A 22,259-nucleotide genomic window follows, 5' to 3' on the forward strand; every position below is an offset into this window, starting at 1 on the left:
CCGCCCCCCATAAGTATCAGAAATGACACCACCCACGACTTCCTATGTCAAACCATTGAAAAGTTATAGCAGAAAAAAGGGACAACCAATCAGAAGAAGGGGCGGGGCTAATTCAGGCCAATGAAGGTCAAGGACTCCATACAGAGTCTGATGACACCACCCACGACTCTCCATGTCAAACCATTCAAAAGTTATAGCAGGAAATAGGGACAACCAATCAAAAGAAGGGGCGGGGCTAATTTTCACCAATTATGGTCAAGGACTCAATACCGAGTCCCATGACACCACCCATGACTCTTTATGTCAAACCATTCAAAAGTTATGGCAGAGAAAAGTTTTCCGGGGGGTGCTGTTGAGCCATTTTGCCACGCCCATTAATGCAAACCATGAAATATCAAATTTATCACCAGGCCTGGCTTGCGTGCAAAATTTGGTGACTTTTGGAGAACTATCAAATATGGACCAATCAGATTAAGGGGGCACGCTTTTTGGCGTCTAGCATCGCCACGGTAACACTTTTGAAAGAGAAAAGTAATGCGCGTAGTCGCAAGATGGAGACGCACATTTTAAGGTATAAGTCACCTGGATGCACGTTACGGTTCGGGCCGTATTAATTGCCGAAGGAATGGCATTAATTGCGCCAAAATTACACAATTAATTCAAAATGGCCGACTTCCTGTTCAATTTCGGCCATGGCGCCAAGAGACTTTTCTTTAAGTTGCGACATGATACAGGTGTGTACCGATTTTCGTTCATGTACGTCAAACCGTATTATGGGGCTTGAGGCTCAAAGTTTTTTCCCTCTGAACCAATCAGATGAAGGGTGGGCGCACTTTTTGGTGTCTAGCGTTGCCGCGGTAACGCTTTTAAATGAGAAAAGTAATGTGCGTCGTTGCAGGACAGGGACGCACATATTGATGTAGAAAAAAAAAATTGCTGACAAAAAAGTGTGGATACTGCGGGAATCGAACTCTGATCTCTGACTCCAAAGACGGGAACACTCTGGCTGAGCTAAGACTCAGCTTGTCATTTTATTTGACCTACTGACTTATGAGAGACCAACATATCGATATTTAGTAATGTAAGTCTGGAGCTGTTTTTTCTAATTTTTTTAAATATTTGTAAGTTATAAATATTAGTAAAACCCTACTATTTTAATTATTACTTTTTCTGTAACCATTCTGCCAAGGTTGTAACCGGGCTGAGCGGGGAATATTTCTGACGTCACCACATTACAGGGAGCTGATTGGTCGGGGGGCGGGGCCGTCATCACCCTACTCGCCACCGATTGGTCGGGGGGCGGGGCCGTCATCACCCTACTCGCCACTGATTGGTCGGGGGGCGGGGCCGTCATCACCCTACTCGCCACCGATTGGTCGGGGGGCGGGGCCGTCATCACCCTACTCGCCACCGATTGGTCGGGGGGCGGGGCCGGCAGACGTTTGAATCAGGAAGCGGGAGTCAGCGCGAGAGCGACTGGCGGCTCGTGGCGATTTTATTATAAAAAAGGGACAACCAATCAGAAGAAGGGGCGGGGCTAATTCAGGCCAAAGAAGCTCAAGGACTCATTGCAGAGTCCCTTGACACCACCTACGACTTCCTATGTCAAACCATTCCAAAGTTATAGCAGAAAATCGGGACAACCAATCAGAAGAAGGGGCGGGGCTAATTAAGCCCAACGAAGCTTAAGAACTCATTACAGAGTCCCATGACACCAACCACGACTTCCTATGTCAAACCATTCAAAAGTTATGGCAGATAAAAGTATTCTAGGGGGCGCTGTTGAGCCGTTAGGCCACGCCCATTAATGCAAACCATGAAATATCAAAGTTATCACCAAGTCTGGCTTGCATGCAAAATTTGGTGACTTTTGGAGAACTATCAAATATGGACCAATCACATGAAGGGGGGGCGCGCCTTTTGGCGTCTAGCGTCGCCACGGTAACACTTTTGAAAGAGAAAAGTAATGCGTGGTGTCGCAGGATGTAGACGCACATTTTGATGTATAACACACCTGGGTGCACGTTACGGTTCGGGCTGAATTAACTGCCGAAGGAATGGCATAAATTTCGCCAAAATGACACAATTTATTCAAAATGGCCGACATCCTGTTCGGTTTCGGCCATGGCTCCAAGAGACTTTTCTTTAAGTTGTGCCATGATACAGGTGTGTAGCGATTTTCGTGCATGTACGTCAAACCGTATTGTGGGGCTTGAGGCACAAAGTTTTCCGGGGGGCGCTGTTGAGCCATTTTGCCACGCCCATTAATGCAAACCATGAAATATCAAATTTATCGCCAGGCCTGGCTTGCATGCCAAATTTGGTGCCTTTTGGGGAACTATCAAATATGGACCAATCAGATGAAGGGGGGGTGCGCTTGTTGGCGTCTAGCGTCGCCACGGTAACACTTTTCAAAGAGAAAAGTAATGCGTGTAGTCGCAGGATGGAGACGCACATTTTGATGTATAACACATCTGGGTTCACAATACGGTTCGGGCTGAATTAATTCTCGAAGGAATGGCATATATTGCTCCAAAATTACGCAATTAATTCAGAATGTTCAAAATGGCCGACTTCCTGTTCGGTTTCGGCCATGGCGCCAAGAGACTTTTCTTTTAGTTGCGACATGATACAGGAGTGTACCGATTTTCGTTCAGGTACGTCAAACCGTATTATGGGGCTTGAGGCTCAAAGTTTTTTCTGTCTGAAGCAACGAGATGAGGGGTGGGCGCGCTTTTTGGCGTCTAGCGTCGCCACGGTAACGCTTTTGAAAGAGAAAAGTAATGCGTGTGGTCGCAGGAGGGAGACGCACATTTTGATGTATAACACACCTGGGGGCACGTTACGGTTCGGGCTGAATTAACTTTCGAAGGAATGGCATAAATTTCGCCAAAATGACACGATTAATTCAAAATGGCCGACTTCCTGTTCGGTTTCGGCCATGTCGCCAAGAGACTTTTGTTTAAGTTGTCCCATGATACAGGTGTGTACCGATTTTCGTGCATGTACGTCAAACCGTATCGTGGGGCTTGAGGCACAAAGTTTTCAAGGGGGCGCTGTTGAGCCATTTTACCACGCCCATTAATGCAAACAATTAAATATCAAATTTTTCGCCAGGCCTGACTTGGGTGCAAAATTTGGTGACTTTTTGGGCATGTTAAGGGGGGCAAAAGGGCCATCACTTTGTCAGAAGAAAAATAATAATAATAATTAAAGCTGCAAGCAGCAATGAACGGGCCCTCGCACTCACGTCAACCGCCCCCCATAAGCATATCAGAAATGACACCACCCACGACTTCCTATGTCAAACCCTTCAAAAGTTATAGCAGAAAAAAGGGACGACCAGTCAGAAGAAGGGGCGGGGCTAATTCAGGGCAAAGAAGATCAAGGACTCATTACAGAGTCCCATGACACCACCCACGACTCTCTATGTCAAAACATTCAAAAGTTATAGCAGAAAATAGGGACAACCAATCAGAAAAAGGGACTGGGCTAATTGTCACCAATTATGGTCAAGGACTCAATGCCGAGTCCCATGACACCACCCACGACTCTCTATGTCAAACCTTTCAAAAGTTATGGCAGAAAAAAGTATTCTAGGGGGCGCTGTTGAGCCGTGAGGACACGCCCATTAATGCAAACCATGAAAAAAAAAATCAGATCACTCAAATGAACGACGATCATACAGGACAGCTGTATCTCATGGTCCAGAATGTATGATATTATATTAATCTCTTATACCATATTATATTACATGTTGTTATTTCATATTAGCGTACCCAGTAATATAGCATATTGTATTATTGCATTGTATGTTGCTTCATTTCATATATTTTTGACTGTATTATATTGTAAAATTATATATCATAGCGATTGCATTATTATATAATTTCAATTTATAACACTAATATACAATTCCTCACACACACACTCCTTCCAAATGTTTCTTTTTTTTCTCCATTATGACAATTGTATGCTGTCATCCGTTATGTTTTTTGTTTTTAAGCTCGTTATGTCTGTTATTCAAATATATTAATACATTCATTAATATGCTATACTGTATTTTGTATTGTGTATATTGTGTGTGTGTGTATATATATATATATATATATATATATATATATATATATATATATATATATATATATATATATATATATATGTGTGTGTGTGTGTGTGTGTGTATACCTGAAGTGTGACTACCTGCAGAACGTATTTTAGCATGAAAGCTTGCATATTTAACGTACATCAAGCATCCTGTATCATAGCTACATGTCTGCCGTTTGTAACAAAGCAAACCGCGTGAAAATCGGTTGAAAATCAAGTGAGTTATAGTTATTTTACTTATGCAGACACCTCCTTCCACAATAGAAGTGAACGCTCTAGAGTTAAAGCGATACCGATCCAAGATGGCGGCCACGCCCGACGTTCTCAGGCAGTCAATGCGGCGCCTCGACCAAGATGGCGGCCGCGCTGAACATCAGCCCCTCCCCCCGCGGGAGCTGCGCGCGCAAACTCCACTCAAATTCAAAAGTTATGGCAGAAAATCGGGACAACCAATCAGAAGAAGGAGAAAGAGAAAAGTAATGTGCGTCGTCACAGGACAGAGACGAACATTTTGATGTAAAAAAAACACAAAAATTGCTGACAAAACTTTTGGCATATCATGCCAGGCTTGAACTCTCGACCTCTGGCAGCAAAGACCGCAATAATCGGGCTGAGCTAAGTCTCAGCTATTCCTTTTATTTGACCTACTGGCTTAGGACAGACCAACATAGCGATAAAATGCTGGAACTTTTTTTCCAAATTTTTTAAATATTTGTAAGTTATAAATATTAGTAAAACCCTAGTATTTAAATTATTACTTTTTCTGTAACCATTCTGCCAAGGTTGTAACCGGGCTGAGCCGGGAATATTTCTGAAGTCACCACATTACAGGGAGCTGATTGGTCGGGGGGCGGGGCCGTCATCACCCTACTCGCCACTGATTGGTCGGGGGGCGGGGCCGTCATCACCCTACTCGCCACTGATTGGTCAGGGGGCGGGGCCGGCAGACGTTTGAATCAGGAAGCGGGAGTCAGCGCGAGAGCGACTGGCGGCTCGCGGCAATTTTATTATAAAAAAAGGACAACCAATCAGAAGAAGGGGCGGGGCTAATTCAGGCCAATGAAGTTCAAGGACTCCATAAAGAATCTGATGACACCACCCACGACTCTCTATGTCAAACCATTCAAAAGTTATAGCAGAAAATCGGGACAACCAATCAGAAGAAGGGGCGGGGCTAATTAAGGCCAACGAAGCTTAAGGACTCATTACAGAGTCCCATGACACCACCCACGACTCTCTATGTGAAACCATTCAAAAGTTATGGCAGAGAAAAGTATTCTAGGGGGCGCTGTTGAGCCGTTAGGCCACGCCCATTAATGCAAACCATGAAATATCACATTTATCGCCAGGCCTGGCTTGCATGCAAATTTTGGTGACTTTTGGAGAACTATCAAATATGGACCAATCAGATGAAGGGTGGGTGCGCTTTTTCGCGTCTAGCGTCGCCACGGTAACACTTTTGAAAGAGAAAAGTAATGCGTGGTGTCGCACGATGGAGACGCACATTTTGGTGTATAACACACCTGGGTGCACGTTACGGTTCGGGCTGAATTAACTGCCGAAGGAATGGCATAAATTGTGCCAAAATTACACAATTAATTCAAAATGGCTGACTTCCTGTTCGGTTTCGGCCATGGCTCCAAGAGACTTTTCTTTAAGTTGCGACATGATACAGGTGTGTACCGATTTTCGTGCATGTACGTCAAACCGTATTGTGGGGCTTGAGGCACAAAGTTTTCCGGGGGGCGCTGTTGAGCCATTTTGCCACGCCCATTAATGCAAACCATGAAATATCAAATTTATCGCCAGGCCTGGCTTGCATGCCAAATTTGGTGCCTTTTGGGGAACTATCAAATATGGACCAATCAGATGAAGGGGGGGTGCGCTTGTTGGCGTCTAGCATCGCCACGGTAACACTTTGGAAAGAGAAAAGTAATGCGTGTAGTCGCAGGATGGAGACGCACATTTTGTTGTATAACACATCTGGGTTTACGATACGGTTCGGGCTGAATTAATTCTCGAAGGAATGGCATATATTGCTCCAAAATTACGCGATTAATTCAGAATGTTCAAAATGGCCGACTTCCTGTTCGGTTTCGGCCATGGCGCCAAGAGACTTTTCTTTTAGTTGCGACATGATACAGGAGTGTACCGATTTTCGTTCAGGTACGTAAAACCGTATTATGGGGCTTGAGGCGCAAAGTTTTTTCTGTCTGAAGCAACGAGATGAAGGGTGGGCGCGCTTTTTGGCGTCTAGCGTCGCCACGGTAACGCTTTTGAAAGAGAAAAGTAATGCGTGTGGTCGCAGGAGGGAGACGCACATTTTGATGTATAACACACTTGGGGGCACGTTACGGTTCGGGCTGAATTAACTTTCGAAGGAATGGCATAAATTTCGCCAAAATGTCACGACTAATTCAAAATGGCCGACATCCTGTTCGGTTTCGGGCATGACCCCAAGAGACTTTTGTTTAAGTTGTCCCATGATACAGGTGTGTAGCGATTTTCGTGCATGTACGTCAAACCGTATCGTGGGGCTTGAGGCACAAAGTTTTCAAGGGGGCGCTGTTGAGCCATTTTGCCACGCCCATTAATGCAAACCTTTAAATATCAAATTTTTCGCCAGGCCTGACTAGGGTGCAAAATTTGGTGACTTTTTGGGCATGTTAAGGGGGGCAAAAAGGCCTTCACTTTGTCAGGAAAATAATAATAATAATTAAAGCTGCAAGCAGCGATGAACGGGCCCTCGCACTCACGGCCACCGCCCCCCATAAGTATCAGAAATGACACCACCCACGACTTCCTATGTCAAACCATTGAAAAGTTATAGCAGAAAAAAGGGACAACCAATCAGAAGAAGGGGCGGGGCTAATTCAGGCCAATGAAGGTCAAGGACTCCATACAGAGTCTGATGACACCACCCACGACTCTCCATGTCAAACCATTCAAAAGTTATAGCAGGAAATAGGGACAACCAATCAAAAGAAGGGGCGGGGCTAATTTTCACCAATTATGGTCAAGGACTCAATACCGAGTCCCATGACACCACCCATGACTCTTTATGTCAAACCATTCAAAAGTTATGGCAGAGAAAAGTTTTCCGGGGGGTGCTGTTGAGCCATTTTGCCACGCCCATTAATGCAAACCATGAAATATCAAATTTATCACCAGGCCTGGCTTGCGTGCAAAATTTGGTGACTTTTGGAGAACTATCAAATATGGACCAATCAGATTAAGGGGGCACGCTTTTTGGCGTCTAGCATCGCCACGGTAACACTTTTGAAAGAGAAAAGTAATGCGCGTAGTCGCAAGATGGAGACGCACATTTTAAGGTATAAGTCACCTGGATGCACGTTACGGTTCGGGCCGTATTAATTGCCGAAGGAATGGCATTAATTGCGCCAAAATTACACAATTAATTCAAAATGGCCGACTTCCTGTTCAATTTCGGCCATGGCGCCAAGAGACTTTTCTTTAAGTTGCGACATGATACAGGTGTGTACCGATTTTCGTTCATGTACGTCAAACCGTATTATGGGGCTTGAGGCTCAAAGTTTTTTCCCTCTGAACCAATCAGATGAAGGGTGGGCGCACTTTTTGGTGTCTAGCGTTGCCGCGGTAACGCTTTTAAATGAGAAAAGTAATGTGCGTCGTTGCAGGACAGGGACGCACATATTTGATGTAGAAAAAAAAAAATTGCTGACAAAAAAGTGTGGATACTGCGGGAATCGAACTCTGATCTCTGACTCCAAAGACGGGAACACTCTGGCTGAGCTAAGACTCAGCTTGTCATTTCTATTTGACCTACTGACTTATGAGAGACCAACATATCGATATTTGTAATGTAATGTAAGTCTGGAGCTGTTTTTTCTAATTTTTTTAAATATTTGTAAGTTATAAATATTAGTAAAACCCTACTATTTTAATTATTACTTTTTCTGTAACCATTCTGCCAAGGTTGTAACCGGGCTGAGCGGGGAATATTTCTGACGTCACCACATTACAGGGAGCTGATTGGTCGGGGGGCGGGGCCGTCATCACCCTACTCGCCACCGATTGGTCGGGGGGCGGGGCAGTCATCACCCTACTCGCCACTGATTGGTCGGGGGGCGGGGCCGTCATCACCCTACTCGCCACCGATTGGTCGGGGGGCGGGGCCGTCATCACCCTACTCGCCACCGATTGGTCGGGGGGCGGGGCCGGCAGACGTTTGAATCAGGAAGCGGGAGTCAGCGCGAGAGCGACTGGCGGCTCGTGGCGATTTTATTATAAAAAAGGGACAACTAATCAGAAGAAGGGGCGGGGCTAATTCAGGCCAAAGAAGCTCAAGGACTCATTGCAGAGTCCCTTGACACCACCTACGACTTCCTATGTCAAACCATTCCAAAGTTATAGCAGAAAATCGGGACAACCAATCAGAAGAAGGGGCGGGGCTAATTAAGCCCAACGAAGCTTAAGAACTCATTACAGAGTCCCATGACACCAACCACGACTTCCTATGTCAAACCATTCAAAAGTTATGGCAGATAAAAGTATTCTAGGGGGCGCTGTTGAGCCGTTAGGCCACGCCCATTAATGCAAACCATGAAATATCAAAGTTATCACCAAGTCTGGCTTGCATGCAAAATTTGGTGACTTTTGGAGAACTATCAAATATGGACCAATCACATGAAGGGGGGGCGCGCCTTTTGGCGTCTAGCGTCGCCACGGTAACACTTTTGAAAGAGAAAAGTAATGCGTGGTGTCGCAGGATGTAGACGCACATTTTGATGTATAACACACCTGGGTGCACGTTACGGTTCGGGCTGAATTAACTGCCGAAGGAATGGCATAAATTTCGCCAAAATGACACAATTTATTCAAAATGGCCGACGTCCTGTTCGGTTTCGGCCATGGCTCCAAGAGACTTTTCTTTAAGTTGTGCCATGATACAGGTGTGTAGCGATTTTCGTGCATGTACGTCAAACCGTATTGTGGGGCTTGAGGCACAAAGTTTTCCGGGGGGCGCTGTTGAGCCATTTTGCCACGCCCATTAATGCAAACCATGAAATATCAAATTTATCGCCAGGCCTGGCTTGCATGCCAAATTTGGTGCCTTTTGGGGAACTATCAAATATGGACCAATCAGATGAAGGGGGGGTGCGCTTGTTGGCGTCTAGCGTCGCCACGGTAACACTTTTCAAAGAGAAAAGTAATGCGTGTAGTCGCAGGATGGAGACGCACATTTTGATGTATAACACATCTGGGTTCACAATACGGTTCGGGCTGAATTAATTCTCGAAGGAATGGCATATATTGCTCCAAAATTACGCAATTAATTCAGAATGTTCAAAATGGCCGACTTCCTGTTCGGTTTCGGCCATGGCGCCAAGAGACTTTTCTTTTAGTTGCGACATGATACAGGAGTGTACCGATTTTCGTTCAGGTACGTCAAACCGTATTATGGGGCTTGAGGCTCAAAGTTTTTTCTGTCTGAAGCAACGAGATGAAGGGTGGGCGCGCTTTTTGGCGTCTAGCGTCGCCACGGTAACGCTTTTGAAAGAGAAAAGTAATGCGTGTGGTCGCAGGAGGGAGACGCACATTTTGATGTATAACACACCTGGGGGCACGTTACGGTTCGGGCTGAATTAACTTTCGAAGGAATGGCATAAATTTCGCCAAAATGACACGATTAATTCAAAATGGCCGACTTCCTGTTCGGTTTCGGCCATGTCGCCAAGAGACTTTTGTTTAAGTTGTCCCATGATACAGGTGTGTACCGATTTTCGTGCATGTACGTCAAACCGTATCGTGGGGCTTGAGGCACAAAGTTTTCAAGGGGGCGCTGTTGAGCCATTTTACCACGCCCATTAATGCAAACAATTAAATATCAAATTTTTCGCCAGGCCTGACTTGGGTGCAAAATTTGGTGACTTTTTGGGCATGTTAAGGGGGGCAAAAGGGCCATCACTTTGTCAGAAGAAAAATAATAATAATAATTAAAGCTGCAAGCAGCGATGAACGGGCCCTCGCACTCACGTCCACCGCCCCCCATAAGCATATCAGAAATGACACCACCCACGACTCTCTATGTCAAACCATTCAAAAGTTATAGCAGAAAAAAGGAACAACCAATCAGAAGAAGGGGCGGGGCTAATTCAGGCCAATGAAGGTCAAGGACTCCATACAGAGTCTGATGACACCACCCACGACTCTCTATGTCAAACCATTCAAAAGTTATGGCAGAAAATCGGGACAACCAATCAGAAGAAGGGGCGGGGCTAATTCAGGGCAATTATGGTCAAGGACTCAATACCGAGTCCCATGACACCACCCACGACTCTTTATGTCAAACCATTCAAAAGTTATGGCAGAGAAAAGTATTCTAGGGGGCGCTGTTGAGCCGTTAGGCCACGCCCATTAATGTAAACCATTAAATATCAGATTTTTCACCAGGCCTGGCTTCCATGCAAAATTTGGTGACTTTTGGAGAACTATCAAATATGGACCAATCAGATGAAGGGGACGCGCGCTTTTTCGCGTCTAGCGTCGCCACGGTAACACTTTTGAAAGAGAAAAGTAATGTGCGTTGTCGCAGGACAGAGACGCACATTTTGATGTAAAAAAAGCACAAAATTTGCTGACAAAAAATTTCGTCCAACAGGCAGGCTTGAACTCTCAACTTCTGGCACCAAAGACCGCAATTCTGTGGCTGAGCTATGTCTCAGCTATACCTTTTTCTTTGACTTACTGGCTTAGGAGAAACCAACATAGCGACAAAATGTCTGGAACTTTTTTTTCCTAATTTTTTAAATATTTGTAAGGTATAAATATTAGTAAAACACTACTATTTTTATTACTTTTTCTGTACGTCACCATATTACAGGCAGCTGATTGGTCGGGGAGCGGGGCCGTCATCACCCTACTCGCCACTGATTGGTCGGGGGGCGGGGCCGTCATCACCCTACTCGCCACCTATTGGTCGGGGGGCGGGGCCGTCATCACCCTACTCGCCACTGATTGGTCGGGGGGCGGGGCCGTCATCACCCTACTCGCCACTGATTGGTCGGGGGGCGGGGCCAGCAGACGTTTGAATCAGGAAGCGGGACTCTCTATGTCAAACCATTCAAAAGTTATAGCAGAAAATCGGGACAACCAATCAGAAAAAGGGGCGGGGCTAATTAAGGCCAACGAAGCCTAAGAACTCATTACAGAGTCCCATGACACCACCCACAACTCTCTATGTCAAACCATTCAAAAGTTATGGCAGAGAAAAGTATTCTAGGGCGCGCTGTTGAGCCGTTAGGCCACGCCCATTAATGCAAATCATGAAATATCAAATTTATCACCAAGTCTGGCTTGCATGCAAAATTTGTTGACTTTTGGAGAACTATCAAATATGGACCAATCACATGAAGGGGGGGCGCGCCTTTTGGCGTCTAGCGTCGCCACGGTAACACTTTTGAAAGAGAAAAGTAATGCGTGGTGTTGCAGGATGTAGACGCACATTTTGATGTATAACACACCTGGGGGCACGTTACGGTTCGGGCTGAATTAACTGCCGAAGGAATGGCATAAATTTCGCCAAAATGACACAATGTATTCAAAATGGCCGACATCCTGTTCGGTTTTGGCCATGGCTCCAAGAGACTTTTCTTTAAGTTGTGCCATGATACAGGTGTGTAGCGATTTTCGTGCATGTACGTCAAACCGTATTGTGGGGCTTGAGGCACAAAGTTTTCCGGGGGGCGCTGTTGAGCCATTTTGCCACGCCCATTAATGCAAACCATGAAATATCAAATTTATCGCCAGGCCTGGCTTGCATGCCAAATTTGGTGCCTTTTGGGGAACTATCAAATATGGACCAATCAGATGAAGGGGGGGTGCGCTTGTTGGCGTCTAGCGTCGCCACGGTAACACTTTTGAAAGAGAAAAGTAATGCGTGTAGTCGCAGGATGGAGACGCACATTTTGATGTATAACACATCTGGTTTCATGATACGGTTCGGGCTGAATTAACTCTCGAAGGAATGGCATATATTGCTCCAAAATTACGCAATTAATTCAGAATGTTCAAAATGGCCGACTTCCTGTTCGGTTTCGGCCATGGCGCCAAGAGACTTTTCTTTTAGTTGCGACATGATACAGGTGTGTACCGATTTTCGTTCATGTACGTCAAACCGTATTATGGGGCTTGAGGCACAAAGTTTTTTCTGTCGAACCAATCAGATGAAGGGTGGGCGCGCTTTTTGGTGTCTAGCGTCGCCACGGTAACGCTTTTGAAAGAGAAAAGTAATGCGTGTTGTCGCAGGATGGAGACGCACATTTTGATGTATAACACACTTGGGGGCACGTTACGGTTCGGGCTGAATTAACTTTCGAAGGAATGGCATAAATTTCGCCAAAATGACACAACTAATTCAAAATGGCCGACATCCTGTTGGGTTTCGGGCATGACCCCAAGAGACTTTTGTTTAAGTTGTCCCATGATACAGGTGTGTACCGATTTTCGTGCATGTACGTCAAACCGTATCGTGGGGCTTGAGGCACAAAGTTTTCAAGGGGGCGCTGTTGAGCCATTTTGCCACGCCCATTAATGCAAACCTTTAAATATCAAATTTTTCGCCAGGCCTGACTAGGGTGCAAAATTTGGTGACTTTTTGGGCATGTTAAGGGGGGCAAAAAGGCCTTCACTTTGTCAGGAAAATAATAATAATAATAATAATAATAATAATAAAAATTCCTGCAAATACAATAGGGCCTTCGCTCTGAAGGTGCTCGGGCCCTAATAATAATAAAAATTCCTGCAAATACAATAGGGCCTTCGCACTGCAAGTGCTCGGGCCCTAATAATAATAATAAAAATTCCTGCAAATACAATAGGGCCTTCGCACTGCAAGTGCTCGGGCCCTAATAATAATAAAAATTCCTGCAAATACAATAGGGCCTTCGCACTGCAAGTGCTCGGGCCCTAATAATAATAAAAATTCCTGCAAATACAATAGGGCCTTCGCACTGAAGGTGCTCGGGCCCTAATAATAAAAATTCCTGCAAATACAATAGGGCCTTCGCACTGCAAGTGCTCGGGCCCTAATAATAAAAATTCCTGCAAATACAATAGGGCCTTCGCACTGCAAGTGCTCGGGCCCTAATTAAAGCAGTGATGAACGGGCCCTCGCGCGTGAAATTTTCACCAATAAAAGTCAAGGACTCAAAACTAAGTCTGATGACACCACCCACGAGTCTTTATGTCAAACCATTCAAAAGTTATGGCAGAAAGTAGGAACTATCAAATATGGACCAATCAGATGAAGGGGGGGCGCGCTTTTTGGCGTCCATCGTCGCCATGGTAACACTTTTGACTGAGAAAAGTAATGCCCATCGTCGCAGGATCGAGACGCACATTTTGTTGTATAACACACCTGGGTGCACGTTACGGTTCGGGCGAAGAAGCAGCCGAAGAAATGGCATAAATTGCGCCAAAATTACACGATTAATTAAAAATGGCTGACTTCCTGTTCGGTTTCGGCCATGGCACCAAGAGACCTTTCTTTAAGTTGCGACATGATACAGGTGTGTACCGGTTTTCGTGCATGTACGTCAAACTGTATTGTGGGGCTTGAGGCACAAAGTTTTCTAGGGGGCGCTGTTGAGCCATTAGGCCACGCCCATTAATGCAAACCGTGAAATATCAAATTTTTCACCAGGCCTGGCTTGCGTGCAAAATTTGGTGACTTTTGGGGCACGTTTAGGGGGCAAAAAGGCCCTCCTTTCGTCGGAAGAAAAATAAAAACAACAATTCCTACAGATACAATAGGGCCTTCGCACTTTCAGTGCTCGGGCCCTAATAAGCATAGGCGGCCTTACCTATGTTTCAACCGTTTCAGTTGAAATGGGCCCCGGCCACCAGGGGGCCCCCAACTGACTGACAAAAAAATAAATGCGCAAGGAAGACACAATAATAAATCACTACCCGCCATTAAACTAACCAGCTAACATCCAAGAAAAATGAAACGAACATACCAGAGTGGTGCTGAAAAAGCGAAAATTAGCAGATATAAAAAAGAAAGCTGTGAGTAGTGTCCCCTTTAAGGCGGTGTGTGTGTTCGGGTGTGTGCGTGTGAGACGTAGTGGGTGCAGCGGAGGAGAGAGAGGGAGATGCAGGTGTGCGCGTGTGGAAGACCGGAACACGTGTTCAGTTACTTTTCAGTGTGTCCTCCGTTAGCTTTCAGTTGTCGGCCCTCACGTGTTTTGTTTGCTCTTTACAAGTTTGTAATAAATCTGCGACGTTGCACGGACAGTATTTTTCCTCCGTCCTTTTTTCCTTCACTTTCCCCGGACTCCTAGACAACCGCCGGTTACCAGCAGCGAGCCAGAAACCGTGTTTAAATACCAGCTCTCCCAACTACGGTTCGGAGATAGGACTGGAAATTAAGAAAGGTAACAGTAGTCTTCCGAAAGTGACCTATTTCTTTGGTCCAGCATCTGCACCGACTACAGCAGCGGCTGCCGCCCACTCTAATAACACCAACGCAGTAAACATGGATGCGTTTACTGCGTTCTTTCAGCTTATAACGCGTCACGGACGCAGGACACATAGCTGGCAAATATAGTAATAAATAGGGCCCCATATTAAATATTGAAACGGGCCCCCTGATGCCAAAGGCCGCCACTGCTAATAAGACAAAGAAATGTCAAAGGTCACAAACCCCCTGAAGTGCCACAACCAACAAAGAGCTAGGCATGCCATCCACTCATTTCCACTGTAACATAAAATGTAATGTAAATCCTCACCTGGCCAGAGCCCGAGAACCTCACCTCACCCTGGTCTCAGCCCCCCACCCCCCACACACCACACCACCCCCGTCCCAACCCCACTGTGCTTCGGTCCACAACATAAACAAGGTCTTAATTCAAGAAATGGCACAGCTGCAATTCAGTGTCTGGCAACTTGAGTAGAACCCACTGAAGTGAATGTACCGACTGTATCCCAACCCTGAGAGAGAGAGAGAGAGAGGGGGGGTGGGGGTGGAGGTCAACTATTCTGCTGTTTAAACTAACCCAACACCCTAAAAGATAATGTTTGGCGGAGTTAAATTTCAGAATGTGAGTGTGCTTTATGTGATGGGTGGAGAACTGATTCTTCTCCTCTACTGTCTGAAGCAGCTGTTAGTTAAAGATTCTCCCTAAAATTGCTGCCACTTTTTAGCTCTATGTGCAAGTGTCAAAACATCTGTGTTTTTAACTACAAAAAAAGCATGAAAACAGTCAGCCCGGTAGAATTCACTGAGGGAGGTAAATGATATTACACTTACAAACAATTCCTATGCAAATATATGGTTACACCCAGGAATAATTCCAATTATCACCTTTTAAGGCTCTCAAATGAGCTGGTCAGAGCTGTTGTTGCTGCAGCAATGCGACACTGAAAAAGAATCAGGAGTTGAACAGAGCATCTCTGTGTTCAGTTTTAATCAGCAGATTAGATGGTAGTCACTCCTCACTGGATGTGCTTGTTGCATATCTTGATTAGTCATTAATTGGCAGCGTTCATTATGTGGGAGCAGCAGCGTAAAGTGGGGCTATAAGAGATGGCCTGATCTCATGCCAAGGGAGGCTGAATAGCAGCAGTCTATGAGAGAAAGGCCTTTTGGAATTGTGGACAGTGCCTAATTGGATGAGGATTTCATTCGGGTGCTTGGGAGAACCGTTCTTATGCAATGGCATAGATGAATGGACGAGGCTTGGGAGAAGTAATGCTTGTGCACAAGTTAGCTGGAGTGGTGATTCCTGAAGTCTATGTTGGAGGGATTCACCCCTCATAGCATTAACTTATGTGGAAACACAGAGCTTCTGCCTCTGTGTGAAGCTGCAAAATGCAAAAAAAAAAAACTATGAGGAACTGGAGCTGAGTCTGTCCAAAGGTCATGGCTTTACTTTTCACACCAAGCAAAACATCAAACCCAAATAAAACTGACCTTGTAACTAAAATATTTCACCTGAATCTAAAACCCCCTAGACCTATGTGAAAACCTAATTGGCATAAGGGACACATTTTATTTGAAACCCTTCCTTGTTAGCATTCCTCCTAGGAATGCTAACAAACTTAGCAACAACAATGCATAAAACAGACTCCATATAAGTCCAATTCATATGAACCAATGCACGCGCCACTTTGAGCTATGAGTCTAAAACATAATAACAATGAGGAGAGTTCTATCAAAGTTGTTCTAGGATTCAATTGATATATTTTACCATTTACCAAACAAACTTATTTAAGTTTACGCTGCAGATTCCGCTAGCAGAGTGATGCACAAATCCACAGAAGGGGGACAAATAAGGAAATATGGTGGAGCTACAACAGACAGTGGGATTGATAAATTAACGAGGAGAGAGATAAACTGAGAGATAAGTACAAAAGAAAAAAGGTGTACTCATATATAACAGAGATCAGTTTATCATGGCCAAGAATTTACACAACAGTACCTGCACCCACCTGAGACTATATGGTCCATCAGGTTTTCAGTTTCCTAAAGAACAAAGGCAACATTCTTGTCTCTTACGCAGGCTTTCAGCCACATTGGACCAACACCAGACACAGAGAAACTTAATCTACTGTACTTAGACAAGCAAATATTGCATCATTTTTGGTTGATATTTGGGTTTCCGGAGCTCCGTATTTACTCTAGCCAGCCTTCCTGCCTTGATGCATTTTGTGCCGGTGAAGAGACAGGAGTTCACTGATGCTCCCTTAACGTCAAATAGGACCTGTGTATAGTGCTAATTTAAACAGAAATATAATGTATGTATAGATTTAATGAACACTTTATCATATTATGGCATGCCAATAACAAGAGAAGAAGCATTCAAGGTGTTATTTTGACCCATTCTGCTTAAATTAATGAACTCTATACTGCAGAGACTCACACAAAGCTTTGTTGCGACCCCCTGCCACTTTCAGTCTCACACACACACATACACACAATGCATCGACCCTTTCTCTTTAAATAAACACTACCCGACCCAAACATGATCATGCACATCGGAAAAGCTGGCTGCCTTTAACTGTTGTCTACTAAACTTAGAAACTGGAACTTTTTCCAGAACATTTTATAAATTTTTAGTAGTAATTCTTTAGGTTTTTTAATGACTGTCTGTGAAACAGAGTTCAGCATTGGTTTGACTGGGCTTATACACTTTTAATACCCCCTCACTGATGTCATGACACCATTTAAATGTCATGACATCAGTGCTGTTGCTCCACTTCAAGCACAGAAAATTAGTCATTGTATTGGTGCATTGCCATAATGATCATACAAATGGGCATGATAGGATTTATATGATGGACACAGATTTGTTCCGTGAGTGAGAGAAAGAACTAGTAGCAGGAAAACAGGAAACAAAAATCTTGCTTCCATTGCCACTAGATTTGTAGCAAACGCTAAATATCACAAAGAAAAACCTGTAATGGAAAAACCTACAAATCAAAAGACTTTACGTTTTAACATGTTTTTTTGTTGGTTTTTTTGGATGTTTAAATAAACTAACAACTATTCTGATAGTCGATTAGTCATCCACGATTGAAATAATTAGTCGACTTATCGGATTATGAATCTCATAATTAGTAAACTGCTCTCATTTACCCTTCAGCTTTAAAATTTTGCATTAGGATGTTTAAATGATATTTAAAAAAAGAAGACAAGAAAGATGGACACTCCATTCATAAAGGCATCTTTTAATGAACTTTGCTGCCAGTCGCTGTGGTGTTTCATTGGTCGTCGCCATATTGTTTACTGGGCACTGTGCTCTATTGTACATATGCAACTCCCAGCAGAGATTGGAAAGGAGCATGATGTCTCACTCTGTTGGAAAACACGCGTTGTGATAATAGCGGCTTAACGCTATTGACCAAATGCAATTCTCAGCAGAGATAATAAGGAGGAGGATCCCTGTGTTGAAATTTTATTTTTTCCGACAATGGTCGACAATTAAATATATTGGCAACTATCTTTATTATCAATTTTTGGCGACAACGTCGACTCATCATTGCACCTCTAGTGTCGATAATCAAGTTTATCACAAAAGTGTAATGGAAACACCTGTTTCACATTTGCATGTCGTTGGCAACACTGGATTTGATGAAGTCGGTTGATCTGAAATCATCAAAATCTAGTTGCCCACTTAATTTGGCCTCACTTGTGATGTAGTTGTGCTATAACACCACTTAGTTACTTCATTACTTAAGGGCTTTGCCTCTGAATAATCATTTGAATGGTCATCCACTTCATCCTCTGTTGACTATTTTCACAACAGCAGTAGGGGCTGAAATAACTTTTCCAGATCCAAAGACGTTTTTGTCCATCTTCTTCTAAGTCAAGAAGATCTTCGTTTTCTTGGCAGGACAAGATACAGAGAGAAAAACATTGTTCAATGGAAACACCAGCCACCCACAGTGGTATCTTTATCGAAAACTTGTTTTCGCTCTCTTTTTTTTGCAAAAAAGTGTAATGGAAATCTACCTAAAGATGTGAATTCAACTGAAAGCAATGAAAATTAAAGTATGTTGTATGTATGTATTTTAGGGCAAAAATGTAGGGCAAAAAATACTTTCCAAAATACCGCTACCACCATTACAATCCCGACCCAGACTCTACTTTTACTTTGATTTATTTGTTTTTGGAATGTGCTAGATGTATATTACTCTTCTCTCTAAAAATGTAATGAAAGTCTTAATGAACCTAGCAATTAAAGGTTAATTTTTCCATTCTCAGCATATTTTTATTTGGAACTATAAATTAAGTCCGCTTATGTAACTGGGTCCATACTTATCCTCTAGCCACAGAACAAGCAACACACCCCCACGTGGGTTATTTGACTGCCAAGCAGAGCATTTTGGTACTGAGGGTGACATTGGTCTGTGTTCAGATCCAGTCGTAGCCAGTGACATGCACTCCGCTATGGTCCCTCAGTGGGGCTGGGTTAATGGTGTCATGACATCAGTGAGGGGGTATTAGCAGTGTATAAGCCTAGTCTAACCAGTGCTGAATGACTGCTAGCTGACGCAAGACCTGATGGAATGCTGCCTAGAGCATGACCACAAGCTCTTATATCACCAGTAGCAACTGAGAGGAGATCTCGGATCTTTGTATTCATATATGTTCATTTGCACCAAACCGTGAGTTAGTTAAACACAGTGAGGCTTGTGCTTTGTGACATGCAACATATATCTGGAATCAAAATGGCAAAGCAGACAGTATTTCAGCAGAGAACCAAGTCTGTCTGAACCCTAGAGTAGCTTGACTAAAGCTTATTGTATAACTCTTTGCAATATGTGCAGTCAGCTGCCTTCTGGCAGCCTATAGTCTTGGAAAGTTCATGCCCCATCATGCCCGTGCTTACTTAGCATGAACTTGAAATAGGAGGGTGGGGATAGGGGGTGAAAGAAACCACTGCTTGATCGGTTGCCATGTGCACAGTGATGTGACAAAAACATAAATAAATGGAACAAAGCAAGAAACAATGAGACATTATCACAGAATGTTGTTGACACTATGTCGCAACAGTCACACCATGCAAACTACTCCATATTCAACAATACACAGGTTACTGTCCATAACATAAACTTGGCAATTCATATGTGTTTGGAGCGCAACTTAAGGCTGGCTAGATTGCATGTTGCACATCAAAAGGTTTGCCAGCTGTGTTCTCCTTGTCTTTATAAAAATATGTTGGGGTTATACTTTAAAGTACAAGCAAGTGGTATTCACAGTTATTCATTGAGAGAAATGCGTGTATACATAACTATGTTGTAATAAGTGTATGGCTGCATGAAATGAAGACTCTTTGTGTTTCTATATCATTAAAAGGAGGTTCTTATTTATCTATATCCAAGTCATTCTTTACTTATCTGCCATGTTGTTTCAGTATGTCAGAGGAGACCAATCAAACAATGTCTCACAAGCAAGCCTTTTTAATTTTTTGGGGGCCTCTATAATATGGTGAGTATTTTGTTGCAACTTCCAATTTGTACCTCTAGATGTCACTAAGTCCTGTGCACTGGATTTTGATCAAGATGACAATCATTTAAGACCCTTTCTGACAGAATGTGAGCACACCCATGCCCTGCTCAGAAATGCAATTTCAATGGCTTGAAGTGCAGCTTGGCGCACAGCACAATATCAGTCCTGAAGTTCTGAAACCCCCACCCTATCCCCCTAGTTTTCTATACTCTGCACCCACGGGAGAGCACACATATGCCGAGTTTTGTCTGAAAGGGCCACAATTGTTGAGGAACTATCTGTATGCTGCATGCATTGAAGGCAAAAAAACACAGCTTGATCTAATATAAGGCGAAACACGTAGAACTTGATCGTAAGACTCCTAGATCTTTTTATGTTTAATTCATACATTTTCACCCTCTCGAGAAAGGCTGTCGTTTCAGGATTTAAAGTTTTCTTTGAAAGTATACACTAATAAGAATATATTTGAAATCAAATCTATGCACACTAACTCCTCAATGCCTCTTTCCCAGCTCAAGCATTCCTCATCTGAAGACTGATTTACATTCAAAATACACAGGCCAGCATCAATAGCTCCCAGAATCATAAATTTGGGCAGTTACGTAACTTTATGCAGAGCCCACATGCAGCCAGTAACGACATTCAATTGCAAGAATGCCTAAGTGACAGATTGTGGCTATTTATGAAAACTTTGGCTTTGCAGATTAGACAGGGATCAGGTTTTGTGATTTCGCTTATCCAATGTCTATCTATTATTGTTAATTATTTTGTTATAGCATCATATTACAGACTACATATTGGACTAATTATACAACGATGTGTACTTCAATGATAAGACAAAATAATAGAGCAGATTACATGTATTTGCAGTTACAACATGCACAATATGTAACATGGGCTGAAAGACAAGATTTAGGAAATGTATGAGTCTGGTTTCAAGGGACTTTACTGGCAAACAAGCCAGAACACAGTTCCTCAGAGAGCTCTTTTAGACTGATTCTTCTTCAAGATAAAACGTTTTAAAGTTAGTTATTAAAAAACGTATCCTTATCTAGCTGGGTGGTGGCTGCGTCAGAGCTAAGTCAATAAAGCAGTTCTTTCTTTCTTTCTTTCTTTCTTTCTTTCTTTCTTTCTTTCTTTCTTTCTTTCTTTCTTTCTTTCTTTCTTTCTTTCTTTCTTTCTTTCTTTCTTTCTTTCTTTCTTTCTTTCTTTCTTTCTTTCTTTCTTTCTTTCTTTCTTTCTTTCTTTCTTTCTTTCTTTCTTTCTTTCTTTCTTTCTTTCTTTCTTTTCTCCCGGACCTCCTGGAGCCCACCCAAGGACCTCCAAAGATGAAATACTGATGAAATACAAATATGAAAAAAAAAACAACAACCAAACAGTCAGTTCTATCTAAATCAGTTTGTTTTGGGTTTTTTTTAAAGGTGTGCATGAGACTCAGCGTCTTAAAGGCGTGCGTCGAGACCCCGGAACAGGGAGTCTCCAAAAACAGGATTTCTACTTGTAAGTTTGCGGTGTATCGAGCTGCTGTTAAAGGCAACCGTTCGGGCAGGGTGAAGGAAAGCGTGTTTTCTTAGTTGAACGAGCTTGTGCGAGGTTATATGAGAGGAGGATGCAGCCCCGGCTGAGCGCTCGGTTACGCACGGTGCGCACATGTGTTGCGAGACAGCGCGTGTCACCACAACACATTCACATTCAACTTTTACTGCATGGGACTAACTAACCACTCTCTGCTCACTTCCTTTATTTTATTTTTTTTTTTTTTTTTACCTAACCCAACATCTCCGTACACAAAAACACAACACACATACAAAAAAAAAAAAAAAAACATGGAAAGCGAGAGTTTATCCGGTAACATGCGCTCACCTCACAGCCAGATCAGTTCAGGCAGGGCTACGACCCTCAGAGACAAAAAAAAAAAAAAAAAGGTAGAGATTGAGTGTGAGGATGAAGGGGACAGTCGCCAGCGCTGGATCAGGCCACGTCGGTCAACATTCCCAGACTGGACACACACACTGAGGAGAGAAGACAAGGAGGAGGAGGAGGAGGAGGAGGAGGAGGAGGAGGAGGAGGAGGAGGAGGAGGAGGTGGAGGAGGAGGAAGGACAAGGAGCGAAAACAGTGGCAGCAAAGACTGCAGGGCAGCTCATCTCATGCGG

The 22,259-nt window shown here is 43.6% G+C and overlaps 1 protein-coding gene across 2 annotated transcripts in view; it reads right to left on the reverse strand.

Annotated features, from left to right (window-relative positions):
* Nucleotides 1-22,095, reverse strand: part of grb10b (growth factor receptor-bound protein 10b) — a 91,901-nt gene extending 69,806 nt beyond the window's left edge. For both annotated transcript variants that reach the window (XM_061716396.1, XM_061716394.1), the window contains exon 1: nucleotides 21,968-22,095. The gene's annotated coding sequence lies outside the window, so the exon portion shown is untranslated. The remainder of the gene's footprint in view (nucleotides 1-21,967) is intronic.
* Between the last annotated feature and the right edge of the window lie 164 nt (nucleotides 22,096-22,259).

The sequence above is a fragment of the Cololabis saira genome, chromosome 3 (genome assembly GCF_033807715.1).
Source record: "Cololabis saira isolate AMF1-May2022 chromosome 3, fColSai1.1, whole genome shotgun sequence".
Lineage (NCBI taxonomy): Eukaryota > Metazoa > Chordata > Actinopteri > Beloniformes > Belonidae > Cololabis > Cololabis saira.